This window comes from Leucopleurus acutus, assembly GCF_964270905.1.
Source record: "Leucopleurus acutus genome assembly, chromosome: 16".
NCBI classification, from domain to species: domain Eukaryota; kingdom Metazoa; phylum Chordata; class Mammalia; order Artiodactyla; family Delphinidae; genus Leucopleurus; species Leucopleurus acutus.
The window spans coordinates 79773972-79788087 of NC_139158.1; positions in this window are offsets into that span (position 1 = coordinate 79773972).

Genomic DNA, 14116 nt, shown 5'->3' on the forward strand with positions numbered 1-14116 from the left:
GCCCCCTGGTGTAACATTTAAGGGGCACCAGAAAACTCAGCCATCAAGATAGACAATGTATTTTATCACAATATTTAAAAAAACCAAAGTTAGTGCTGGGACTGATCCTATCTTTACTAAATATGTTGCTACTTTGTTCACAGTGGAGTTTTGGCATTGATCTTAAAATTTTAAACCATTGCCTTAAAATATAATTTATCTCGAAAACTGAGTTTTTTGGTGTCTCTTAAATTTTGCACCCAGGGTGAGTGCCTCACTCCTCTCACTGAAGTTCTGGCCCTGATCGGATCCCAGTTTCACAACTTCCTTTCTGTGAGCTCTAGGAGTTCCTACCCACGCCCTCCTCCAACCTCATTTTCCTAATTATCAGACGGCGATGATGATATAACAACAACAAAAATAACAGCTAACGTGTCAAGCGCACAGGTGTTCCCATGCGTTGGTCCCCTCAGCTCTCATGGCTGTCACTTTGATCTCGGTACTATGATAATGCCCATTTTATAGTTGAGGAAACTGAAGTCCAGAGAGTGAAGTCACCTGCCCCAGAGCAACCAGGTAGCCCAAGGTGGGACTGAGACTGGTCCCACCCTCTCGTCATCATGACTCTTCAAAGCAGGAAAACTTCTGAGGGCAATGCAAATTTCTGCAGTTGTGCTGCTGGGACTTGAATCAGCACCTACCTCAAGGGGCAGTCTTGAATGTTAACTAGGACAATTTGTGTGAACAGCAGGATTCACAAAAGGCACTCAGGGAGTCCTTCTCCCTGTCTCCTTTACTTCCTTAGACAATGGCCCTAGACACAGACTCAAAGTTGGCTTTACTATGGGGGATTCTAGTCCTGATGGTGGTCCCCAAATCACACAGAATACCCTTCCACCTGCTGACTTTCCCCCAAGTTTTACACTTGAAATGATGCTCCATTGTTCCATGCAAATAGGAGCCGTTTCTGTTGCTTTGAACTTGACACTGCCCACATTGCCATTTAATCTTTGTATCCTTTCAGGTAAGGCTATCTTTGGGTCCATTTCACAGATGGTGAAACTGAGGCTCTCACATACCCAACGCCACGCAGTGACTCAGTGGCAGAGCTGGGGTCAGGCGCAACCCTCTCTGACCCCTGGCTTCTACATTTCACTGCCTGCCACAAACAACAAACCCTCCAGTCATGCTTAAAGGATCTGGAAGCAATTACCTGCTGAGCCCCTGGTGGGAGTGTCTTCTGTCCTCTGGTGTCACCTGGAGCTGCTTTTACTTGGAGCGCTGTGTCTCCAGCTGGTGCTGCCCAGTGCCAGGCTGTCAACTGAGCCCGGCGGCTCCCTGCCCTTTGCTTCCTCGTCCGCAGCCTGCTGGCTGAATACACAGAGCAGGGCAAACACAAGTCTGGGTGGAGCCCTCCTCCCCCCGACTGCCCTATAGAAGCAGGTTCTCTTCCTGGATTCAGGGGCTGTCCTCACCTCTCCAATAAAACCCGAGTACCTGATTTCTCTTGTGCTAATGCCTCCCTGGCACCACAAGCATCCTGTCTGGTTGCCCTCACCGGCCGCAGCTGCTCAGGTTGACCTGGGTAGCTAATTCCCCTCCCCGGTAACCACGGGTCATGGGCAGAGCAGGGAAAACACGTTCTGTAAGGTTTTACCGTTCTGCCTTTCACCTTCACTCTTTCTGGAACACCCCCTCCGCCACCACCTAACCACCTAATCGGAAGGAAATAACATCTCACCCACTGCACCGCCCCCAGTCGCATAAACATCACTCCCAAAGGGCTTTGGATACTGGAAGGCAGGTAACCTAAGGGTGGCTTATTGCTCTGGAGACAGAGCATGGCATTGGAAAAGGCATTCTTTTTCTCTGCAGGCCAGAAATTCCAGACAGGCTATTTATTTTATTTAATTCCAGCAAGGATATTTACTAAGGTGTCTTAGAAAGACATACGCAAGGCAGTATGAGAGCATAAATAAAAAGATAACAAAAGAAGATAGAAAAATAAGAGTGCGTACAGCAAATGGGACCAGGACCACATATAAATCTGCATGTGGATTTACAAACTTGCTATGAAGGCTTCACAGATGTGGCTTTGAGCCTCCTGATAGCCATTGCAAAAAGGGAAACATGGTAAGTTATATTATTCAGTGTTCTTGAAAACATTCAGGAGAAATACAAACTAGTAATTATTGTGGCTTTATTCATTAATATGCACATCCAAGCACCCACCATGAATACTTGTTGAGCACTCGGCTATATATAGGCCTGCATTTAGAGTGGTGAGGAAAAGAGGCCCTGTCCCCACCCTGCCCGGGCTCATTATAATTAAACACAGAGTCCTACAAATAGAGTCACAGAGTAGGATCCTCATTATGAAACAAAAGCCGAGGCTGCTAAGAGAGAGAAACAGGGAGAGCTGGAGAAGGCCCCTTTCAGAAAGCCACATTTAAGGGACAAAAATACTATTGAAATAAAAACTGAATTCACAGCTGGATACACCATAATTAGGTCTATAGCCTCAAGTTCAGCTCAGCACTGTACCTTTAAATCTGGAATGTCATAAACCCAATTGCTAAGCAGCTGTCAGGCGCGCACACAGTGCGGACACAAGCACAGAGGCAGGCTGGCCTTGGGGGTCAAGGGCCTGGGCTCCCGGACCCTGGGTTCACACGTCACCAGCTGCTGAGTGGAACAAGCAGCTTGCCCTCCGCCCCCCTCAGTCTCTGCCGCCCCTCTTGGCTGCCAGTGCCTTGGAGCTGATTTGGTGCTGGTTTTTGTATCCCGACTCTCAGCACCCTGCAGAACGGGGTGACCACCTCCCCGCCGTCGAAGAGGTGCTGGGCAAGCACTTCCTGATGGGACCGGCCCCCCCCCCCATCATTACTTATGACAATAAGTGCCCCATGGATGGCATTTCACTCTTTGCAAAGCATTTCACATCCACCCATCTCAGTTACGTCCACGCCATGATTAGGAGTTTGGCATCTGTTTTACAGGAGAATTAATTATGTGAGGTTTAGGGCCGTGAGTGACTCGGGCCACGAAGGAACATCATTCAGGCAGGGCACTTGGCATTGTGGCTGGTGTATCTCAGAATCTCCTCAAGTGTTACTGGGTAGTGGTAACGTGGGCAGGGCTGGCTACATGATGTGCAGGACCCAGTGCAAGAGGAAAATGTTGAGCCCCTCGCTCTAAAAGCAGGAAATAGTACTGGTAGCCATCCTGAGATAGAAAGCGCTTTCCCTTCTTCCACAGTCTCTCGCTACGTGTTATGTATTTTATTTGCTATTCTAAGTCACTCTAAGGAAAGAAAAATTTAAAAAGTTATTAGCATGAGTTTTACCATTCATATTCTATTGTGCAATATCGGTTTTAAATGCAGTGAACTCCTGTGCACAATCTCCCAAATCACACACTCGTATTTCATTTTTTTACTAAAGCAGAGTAAATGCCACACAAACTGACTCCACTGTTTTGATTTTGCTTCTAGACACGCATGCATTCTACCAACACCGTGTACTTTCAGGTTATGGAGGAGTAAGGAAGGGTGGAAAGGAAAAGAAGCTACTGGTTGCTCCATCTTTCCTTTTCTAAGTCATCATTTTTGCACATTGGCAGCGAGGTAACATGAGTAACAACTCATGCAATAGGGTTCTTCTGTTGTTCATACTTCTTAGACTGCATCGCCTTCTTTCTGCATTCGAGACAATTTCTGATTTGAATGGAAACTGTGGCTTCTCAGGGCTGCCAGCACCCCTACAAACTCGGCTGTAGCTACAACACACTGTACTTTATACTCACCTTGAGGCTTGCTAGACACCCACCCATCACGGTCCACTGGGATTCTCTTCCTGTGGGGCACCATGAATGCTATCTGTGAACAGGCAGCAACAGGCAGCAAGCATGTGTGCTGTGCTTCCTCTGCTCACGTACCTGCCGCCTTTTCCATCAGATGTTTTTTAAAGATTCTATTGTTTTAGGTTCACAGCAAAATTGAGAGGAAGGTATGGGGATTCCCCATATACCACCTGCTCCCACACATGCAGGGCTCCCCCTCTATCAGCATCCCACACCAGAGTGATACATTTGTTTCATTCACTGAACCTACACTGACACTTCATAATTACCCCCAATCCATAGTTTTGATTACAGTTCACTCTTGATGTTATACATTCTATGGGTTTGGACAAATGTACAATGATGTGTATCCGCCATTGTAGTATCATACAGACTAATGCCCTGTCCAAAAGATCTTCTGTGATCTGCCTATTCATCCTTCCTTCCCCCTAACCCTGGAAACCATTAATCTTTTTAATGTCTCCATAGTTTTCCTTTTTCCGGGATGTCATATAGTTGGGATCATACAGTTTATAGCCTTTTCAGATGGGCTTCTTTCACTTAGAAATATGAATTTAAGTTTCTTCCATGTCTTTTCATGGCTTGCTAGCTCATTGCTTTTTAGCGCTGGATAATATTCCATTGTCTGGATATACAAGTTTATTTATCCATTCACCTTCTGAAGGACATCTTGGTGACTTCCAAGTTTTGGCAATTATGGATAAAGCTGCTATAAACATCTATGTGCAGGTATTTGTGTGAACACAAGTTTTCCATTCCTTTGGGTAAATGCCAAGGAGTACGATTGTTGGATCACATGGTACGAGCATGTTTACTTTCATAAGAAACTGACAAACTGTCTTCCGAACTGGTCATAACATTTTGCATTCCCACGAGCGATCTAAGAGAGTTCCTGTTGCTCTACATCCTCATCAGCATTTTTATTTATTTATTTATTTTGGCTGCGTTGGGTCTTCGTTGCTGCATGCGGGCTTTCTCTGGTTGCGGCGAGCAGGGGCTACTCTTTGTTGCTGAGCGCAGGTTTCTCACTGCGGTGGCTTCTCTTGTTGCGGAGCACGGGCTCTAGGTGCGCGGGCTTCAGAAGTTGTGGCGCGTGGGCTCAGTATTTGTGGCTCGCAGCCTCCAGCGAGCAGGCTCAGTAGCTGTGGCACACGGGCCTAGTTTCTCCGTGGCATGTGGGATCTTCCCAGAACAGAGCTCGAACCCATGTCCCCTGCATTGGCAGGCGGATTCTTAACCACTGCGCCACCAGGGAAGGGAAGTCCGCTCACCAGCGTCTGATGTTGGCAGTGTTCTGGTTTGACCATTCTAATAGGCTGTCCCATCCAATTTTGCTTCCACAACAGGAGTTCAAAGATAAAATTGTTAATAATTTCAAGATGGTGACCACAGAGTGTTAAACCAAGCTCAGGGCACTGGCTGGAGGTGGCAGTGAGTTGACAGACTTCTTGGTGGAAGAATTCACTTCTGACCGTCCACATGGCAGGAGTTGCTCCTGGCCACGCATATTTTAGGTGGTGTTCATCATCACATCTCATGACCTGGTTCTCCTCTTAATCTTTCTTTACCATCTCCACCCCTCTTCAAATATTACAAACTCATGAAGTTGTCAGCTCCTGTTATCAAACTGCTTTCCTGGAATCTGGACTGGAGCTGGTCCCTCTGCTGAAGATTCATCGGAAATCTGAAATCTGAAGTCTCCCTGGCAACTTTTCCAGGCCTCCTCCGGCCAGCACTGCAGACACTCCTCCTTTCTACCTGCAGGCCTCTCACTCATTCTGAGCTGATTTCAGCCATGTTTTTGATCACTGACCCAGAGGGGGGAATGACCCAGACATCACAGCGTGGTCATGCATGCCCACCCTGCTTTGGCTGAGACACCGAATCTAATACATGTGTCCACTCTTCACTTGGCATTCCTCAGATCACTTTCTTGTACATTACCTGATGTGCTCCTTAGTAAAAGCATATGACATAAGAGGTATCTACTTGGGTAAGGAGGAAACAAATTGAACTACAGACTGACACTGGAGTCAGTTAAAGGCTAACTCCAGGGCCCAGCCTTGATTAGAAACCCAGGCTCTGGAGCCATGCAGTCTAAAAAAGAATCCTGGCTTCGGTAGCTGATTAGCTGTGTGACCTTGAGAAGGCAGATTGCCCTTTCTGTGCTTCAGTTTTATCGTCTGTTAAATGGGGGTATTGGCAGCAGCACCCTGACTTGTGGGAATCAAATGAGATAATTTGATTATTTCAAATGAGAAAATACTTCACACACTGCCTGGCACAAAGTATGGTTCAGAAGGGTTTGGAAAGAAAGGGATGACATTAGCTTCTATATGACAGCACTGATGAGAAGGGAGATCTTGACCTCATGGATCCTAGTCTAGATTTGGGAGCTAGATTTTGAGCATGGACGGGGTAAGGGAGCTCACACAGTCTAACCCATCTGATTCTGCAGACCAGCCTCCAACACCAGCTTTGCAGTGGTCTCCGCACCCACATGCTTATTCAGAGTCTACAGGGACATAAAGGCCGTAGGAGGACCCGCACAGCTACGGAGAGACTGCCGAGAAGGAGCACAATCTACACGGACTGGAATGGAAATTAAACACCATGTTAGATTCCCACAATTTTAGTCATTTGTTTCTTTCTTCTAATCGTTAGAATTAATGGCTTCCCTGCTAACCCCTGTTCTTGAGGATGGCAAGGGGACAGGACTCCCATCTTCCTAGCTCATTCCAAGACTTCATTATCACGAACATAGGATAAAACTGTCTAAATGTCGTACTGTTGTCAATGTACTGTGCTTCAGAGACTTCAGTCAGAAAGCTGTTTTAAATTAGAAGCATCTGTAAATACTTCTGCAAATAGAGTTGGAAATACGGTATTATGAGGTGCTAATAATTTTCCCTCCCTGTGTGATTTCTCGTGGGGTTTTCCTGCTCACACTGAATGAAGTAAGAGGCAGAGAACATAGATCGGAGGGCAGGCAGGGTTTGTTTTGTTTTCTTTTCCTGCTTTCAGAAAGGTGGACGGGGTTTCCTGGGCAGGAGTGTCAGAAAACCACCTCAGGTCTCCCTCTGTATTAGAGCAAACATGAACAATGACACAGATGCCAACTAGAGATTTCCTTCTGTGGGGACTTCCAGAATAGAGAAAAGGTTACTGTGTCAGAGAGACACAGGCCGTTACTGTATTCATTACGGCCGTGTGGGTGTAAGAGGCATCTGTAGCCCCTGTAGCTGGGTACCCGCATCTCCAATCTTATAGATGGGCGTGGATATCCCTACGTCGATTATTTCACTTTCTTAATAGTAGCACTTCAGACTCAGGTGACACTTTCAATTTCTACGGTTTCCTTTCCCCTTCCTGGTCAGTTAGCTTATTCCCATCACCATGGGGAAAGTGTGTGAATCTTCGGGAAAAGTCCTCCATTTTCCCAGAATCCATCCCGCGAGAGCCCAGAGCAAATCGCACGTGGACCTGCTTATCATGTTTGCAAACGACAAGTGGATCAGATTCTCATGCGAGAGGAGCAGAGAGCCCGGGGCCAACTGTACTCGTGCAGGACAGGGTGGTGTGCAGATCCCACCCTTTCTTCTTACGCCGTTAACTTAAGATTTTCTGCTTTGGTCGTCATCCGCAATGTATGGATGGATAGAGCCTTCATTACATGAGGAGAGTGTTCAGAGGGTCTCTTTACAGAGGCTCCAGAGTCCAATGGAAGGACAGGGTTTAATCTCAGCTCTGGCATTGAACTAGCCATGTGGCTGCAGGGAATGCTGCAAGGCCTGCCCGGACGCCCCCTCCAGGACTGAGCTCTCGGTCCCAGCTTCTGGAAGGGCTGGCTGTGGATGGCGCTTTCTCTCTCTGGAACTTGCTCTGCCTCAGATCAGCCCTTCCCTGGGCAGTCAGCATCCTATGACTGGTTAGTATACATATAAAGACCTGGTCACCTTGCTTCAGTGGGGACAGCCCTGAAAGGTGGGCTCAGCTCCAGAGCTCCCTGTCAGATTGACAGTGTTTCCCTTCTCCCTCTGCCCAGCCCCGCCCCCTTTACCCGCCCCCCCCCCCCAACCCCAGGAGTGGTTCACAAGAGCACACCCCAATAAACTCCCGACAGGCAAATCTCCATCTCGGAGTCGGCATCCCATGGAACCAATCTATGATAATGACCTTAGGAAAGTTGATTTTTTAAATTGAAATGCACATGGGAAAAAGTGAAAAAAATAATTCAAAAGGTTACTCAAACAAATGTAAACAAACAAAAAAATGGAGCTATCACTCCAACTCTCCTAGGATGACACCCTAGAGCTACATACTTTTTAAAATAAATAATTAATGTAAAACGTCTTCATTGGAGTATAATTGCTTTACTATGGTGTGTTAGTTTCTGCTTTATAACAAAGTGAATCAGCTGTATGTATACATATACCCCCATATCTCCTCCGTCTTGCATCTCCCTCCCACCCTCCCTATCCCACCCTTCTAGGTGGACACAAAGCACCGAGCTGATCTCCTTGTGCTATGAGGCTGCTTCCCACTAGCTATCTATTTCACATTTGGTAGGAGCTACACACTTTCTTGTGGATAATTTATGATGGCGATTCTCAAAGTGTGGTCCAGGAAACTGTGGATGTCTCTGAGCCTTTCAGGTGGTCCAAAAGGTTACACAGTCTTCATAATATCACTAAGATGCTATTTGCCTTTCTCTCGCTCATCCTCTCACATCTATAGAGACAATAAAAAGTTCATTATATGGTTTCAGATTTCACACTACAACTAACCTTAAGAAACTGTCCTTTGTCAAGTTTTGGCGTGGCATCATAGCACACGACCCACAATTATTTGAAGACGCTGTTAAAATACTTCTTCCTTGTCCAGCTACAGAACTGTGTGGGGCTGGATTTTCTTCCTATACTTTAACCAAAGCAACATACGGAAACACATTGAAGTAGAGCAGATATGAGAATCTAGCCGTCTTCTCGGAAGGCAGAAATTAAAAAGACTGGCAAAAATGAAAAACTGTACCATTATTTCTGCCTTTTGTTTTCAGTTTTGGAACAAACCAAATAGTTTTGTTGGAAGCTTTTGGAAAAAGAGTTCTTTTTCATAAAATGTTATTTTTGTTAACATGGAAAGGGTTTATTGTTTTTTAAAAAATGAATTTATAAATATTTTTTAAATTCTTAGCTTTAATTTCTAATACGGCAAATTTTTGTAGCTCTAATCCACATAAATAAAGGCACTCTGGGGTCCTCAGTAGTTTTTAACAGTTTAAAAGGGTTCTAGAGAACAAAACTTCAAAAACTGCTCCTCTCTTTTCTCATTACAGAAGGAATAGATGCTCATTATAAAATATGCAGGGAGCAAACATATAAAAGGAATAATAATCCATAACCCTAGCACTGAGAAATACTCTCTTTTGGTATTTCTCTCATTCCATGTCAATATCACAAACATTACTGATTCTGAAATACTGTTTTGAAGCTAAGATAACTTTTTTTAAAAATCACTGTATATCCTGCCAAATATGTCATTTAAAATAGGGTTTGGAGTGTCTCTGAGTAGCCATGCCCCAGATGAATTAACTACTGGCCATGTTGTACATTTAAGTGTTTGACATATTCCACTATTATACACATGACAGAGATGGACATCCTTGCAGCAGTATTATTGAAGTCATTTCCTAGATTTTTCTTGTAGAAGCATTTCCCAGATGTTGAAGTGTGGGATCAAAGGGATAGTCATGTTTTAAAGGCATTTGATACACATGGCCAAATTCCTCTCCACTAAATGGCCTTCCGTGAGGCCAGGGACTGGGTCGCCAACACTCATGATTATATTCTGTTTTTCCACAGATGAATGAATGAATGAATCAGTGTGTGAGAGGGACAGATTCTTTGTATCCAGGTGAAAATTGGGCATTCACAGTTAAAAAAATTATTTTGTGTTTGCTTAGTGAAAAAAGATGACCTCTCATCAGTATTCCATCTCATAATTTTTCCTGCCTTAGTGAACATGAGGGTGAAAATGTTGTCACATGTTTATTGGACATTTGTCTTTATTCTTTGTCAACTGCCAAAACAATTGACACCCAGTTCCGTTTATCTTCCAGGACTCGGCCTCCTTCCTGATCAGCTTTCATTACTCAACCAAGGCAGAGGTGGAAATAAGTGGCATGAGGGCCATAATCTTAGTGATTAATCTTCCCTGATGTTGTCAGAGGGAAGAGTGTTGGTTTTTTGTTTTTAATTTTTATTGGAGTATAGTTGATTTACAATGTTGTGTTAGTTTCAGATGTACAGCAAAGTGAATCAGTTATACATATATCCACTCTTTTTTAGATTCTTTTCCCATGTAGGCCATTACAGAGTATTGAGTAGAGTTCCCTGCGCTATACAGTAGGTCCTTATTAGTTATCTATTTTATATATAGTAGTGTGTATATGTCAATCCCAATCTCCCAATTTATCCCTCCCCCCTTACATACGCTGGTAACCGTAGGTTTGTTTTCTACATCTGTAACTCTGTTTCTGTTTTGTAGATAAGTTCATTTGTACCTTTTTTGTTTTTTAGATTCCACATATAAGCGATATCATATATTTGTCTTTCTCTGTCTGACTTACTTCACTCAGTATGACAATCTCTCAGTCCATCCATGTTGCTGCAAATGGCATTATTTCGTTTCTTTTATGGCTGAGTAATATTCTATTGTAGATATGCACCACGTCTTCTTTATCCATGTGATCCAGCAATCCCACTCCTGGGCATATATATGGAGAAAACCATAATTCGAAAAGATACATACACCCCAGTGTTCATTGCAGCACTATTTACAATAGCCAGGACATAGAAGCAACCTAAGTGTCCATCAACAGAGGAACGGGTAAAGGGAAGAGTGTTTTTTAAAAGCAGGAATTAATTTAATAATCAGGGAACTGCATATGAAAATTCACAGTTCTAACTTGGAAAGGGCTAGGAAGTAGTCTCTCATCACTGTTGACAGGGATTGGACATTGGCTGTACCTTTTATTTATTTATTTTTAAATAAATTTATTTATTTATTTTTGGCTGCGTTGGGTCTTCATTGCTGCGTGTGGGCTTTCTCTAGTTGCGGTGAGCAGGGGCTTCTCTTTGTTGCGGTGCGCGGGCTTCTCATTGCAGTGGCTTCTCTTGTTGCAGAGCACGGGTTCTAGGCGCAAGGGCTTCAGTAGTTGTGGCACGTGGGCTTCAGTAGTTGTGGCTCGCGGGCTCCAGAGCACAGGCTCAGTAGTTGTGGCACACGGGCTTTGTTGCTCTGCGGCGTGTGGGATCTTCCCAGACCAGGGCTCGAACCCGTGTCCCCCACATTGGCAGGCGGACTCTTAACCACTCTTAATCCCTCTTACAGTACAGGGAAGCCCGGCTGTACCTTTTAAAGAGCCATGTTCCTTGCTCAAGTTTCAATTCACCCTGGTCCCCTCCTCTCCCCCTACCCCGACCTCCCTCTCCCTCTCTCTTTCTCTGGCCCTGAGTCCCAGCATCATTTGCCATTTATCCTCAGCCTCATGCTGCCATTTTTTCTTAGGGTAAATTTAAAAGAACCATGAACTGTTGGAGACGCCATTGTCTCCATTTGTAAGTATCCTTGTGAAAGTGAAATGACATATATTTCATATATGACACATATTTAATGTAATTTGATATACTACATTTTAATGCAATGCATTTAATGCAATGTATAATATGTTATATATTATATGTATATAAATATAGCTGCATATACTTAGTATGCAAAGCATGTGTGTTTAAAGCAGCAGGTATGATTTTTTCATCTAAAACATAACTATTATTTTTTTTAAAAAAACCTCTGGAAAAATGCCCAGGCATCAAGCTCTTTTTAGATGGAGAGTTTATTCCAACATGTGTATCACATGCCCTGGGTCTCTCTGAACTGTAGACACCTGAGTTTGCGAATCCCAACAAGGCTGTCAGATGGTGTCCATCCATCTTCCTCTTGCATTTAGGCAGAAGCTTTAAGCTGAGCTTTGTGAGTGTTTTTCCTTCCCTCGAGAGAAGGAGATTTCTCAACTCACCACGTGCAGTGTTTAGGGATCTGGGCTATTTTAGCCTCTCTAAAGAGCTAGAGCTGAGAATATGAGAAAAGCCATCTCTTAGGAGCTATAACGTACACTGCTCTGACAGATTAAAACAGACGGTTAGGAAAAAAGATGGCAAGTTTTTCATAGGTGGATTTAAACATTATCCATATGGCCATATTTGTATTTTCTCCCTCCTCCTGCAGGGTTTTCCAAACTTCAGTTACTCACTTTTGGTTTTTTGCCATACCTCCTATGCCACCTAAACTATTACTTATATGTTTCTTTTAAATTGACTCACAATTTTATTTGATGTATTTTTTTAATTGGACATGATTACCATAAAAGGAAAACCAATATTACTTCCCACAATTGAAAAGTAACATTAAAAAAATAAACTTGCAACAAATACAAAGAAGGGTCATACATTCTAGCTAGATCCTGTTACCTGCCTAAGACCCACACCTGAGTCCTGCTCATTCTGTTAAAAGATGTTAAAGAAATTCCGGCATCAAACTAAGATTTCCTTCTTGACAAATTAAAAGCAGTAATTCGTAACTGAAAGAAAGTTTCACAGGGAATAACTCTGCCACTTGCTTACTTGGTGAGTTAATGCTATATAAATCTCGTTTTATTTACAATGTAAAGATTTTTCTCTGTCACCACTGATAAGTATTCCATAATTTGTGAAATCCTAGTGTACTATTAATCATTTTTTAATTGAATTGAAAATATTTGTATTACTACTTGGGTTACTTCTACCTACCAGCTACTATGTCAACCTATTATTGACTGAACAATCGCTACAATGTGCTATTTTTTTCAAATCCCGACAAAACTCTTTGAGATATTCTTTCATACTGTTTCTCAATTATTCCTACTGCCTGTTTTACAGATGAGGAAAAGGAGGCTTAGAGAAGTTAAATTTAGCCAGGTTTTCTCACAACTAGAAGTGAGTTGAAATTCAAACCCAGGTGTCATACTACTTGTAATAGTTGGAATTGCTTGCCCTTCAGATCAACAACCAACTTCACTACAGTTTTGCCCCCTCAAACCCCATAGCCCTCACAAGTTAAGAAATCAGTAGTGTTCCAGTGGCTTTCCCCTGCCAGAGGGCTGGAATGGAAAACCCCTAGAAGTGTTCATTTTTTCCTTAGGAACAAGGGCGGCTGTGGTTTCAGCTCTCAGGATCAATCATAGATGTGACCCGTATTGAACTATATCTTTATCCAGGTGAAATCTGCTTACAATTAGCAAATAGACTACCTTGAAGGAGAACAAGTGTCTAAAAATAAGACAACTTACATCCTGAGAAAGGGGGAGTGGGGCCTGTACCTTCTTCTACAGAATTCTGTGGGTCAATTACAGTTGGGAGAAGACTTGATTTCTTTGAATTCCAGAAGATGGAAGCTTTTGTCATTCCTTCATCAGCTGCCTCCTAGAGGTATCTGTCCATCTGTCTACTCACCATCCATCCAGTCATCCCCTTAATCATCCATTCACTTACCTACTCACCCACCCATCCAAATACCCAACCATGCATTTTCCCAGTTATCCACGCTTCCATCCAGCCACCATCCAGCCACTCATCCATGCATCCATCCATTCTTCTTTCCTTTCAACATTTATTAAGCACTTATCCCATGCCAGGCCTTGTGGTAAGTGCTAAGATTACAAGAGGATACAAAGACACAAAAAGTATAGATTTGTCTGGGCCACAGACTAATAGGGAGAAATGCATGTGTATCAACTGAAAAAAAAAAAGTGTTCAAACAGCAGGGGGAATACAAGACTGAGGAGGAGACACCCTAGCTGTGCCTCGGGGGGCAGAAAGCCTTCCTGAAGGAAGCATCTTACACATGAGAGCTGAACAGAAACGTGGCATTGGTCAGGTGAAAATCAGGGGTCTGGAGGGGTGCAGAAAGTTGCTTCTAGCACAGAGAGCTGCATGTGCAAAGGCCCAGCGCACAACACACTGCTAGTAGAAAAGCGCTGGCATATGGGTCCCAAAGTTTAAGTTCTGAGGGGATTGCCCGGCCTTGCTTGCTCTTTCTGGGTATTCAGATTCCTGCTTGGACTCCCTCTGCCTAAGGACTTGGGTTTTCATTTGTGTTTGCATTCTGATGTTGGCTGAACCATGGTCAATATTGTCTCAGTTCGTCTGGCACCAGGATTAAATGCTACAATATTACTCAG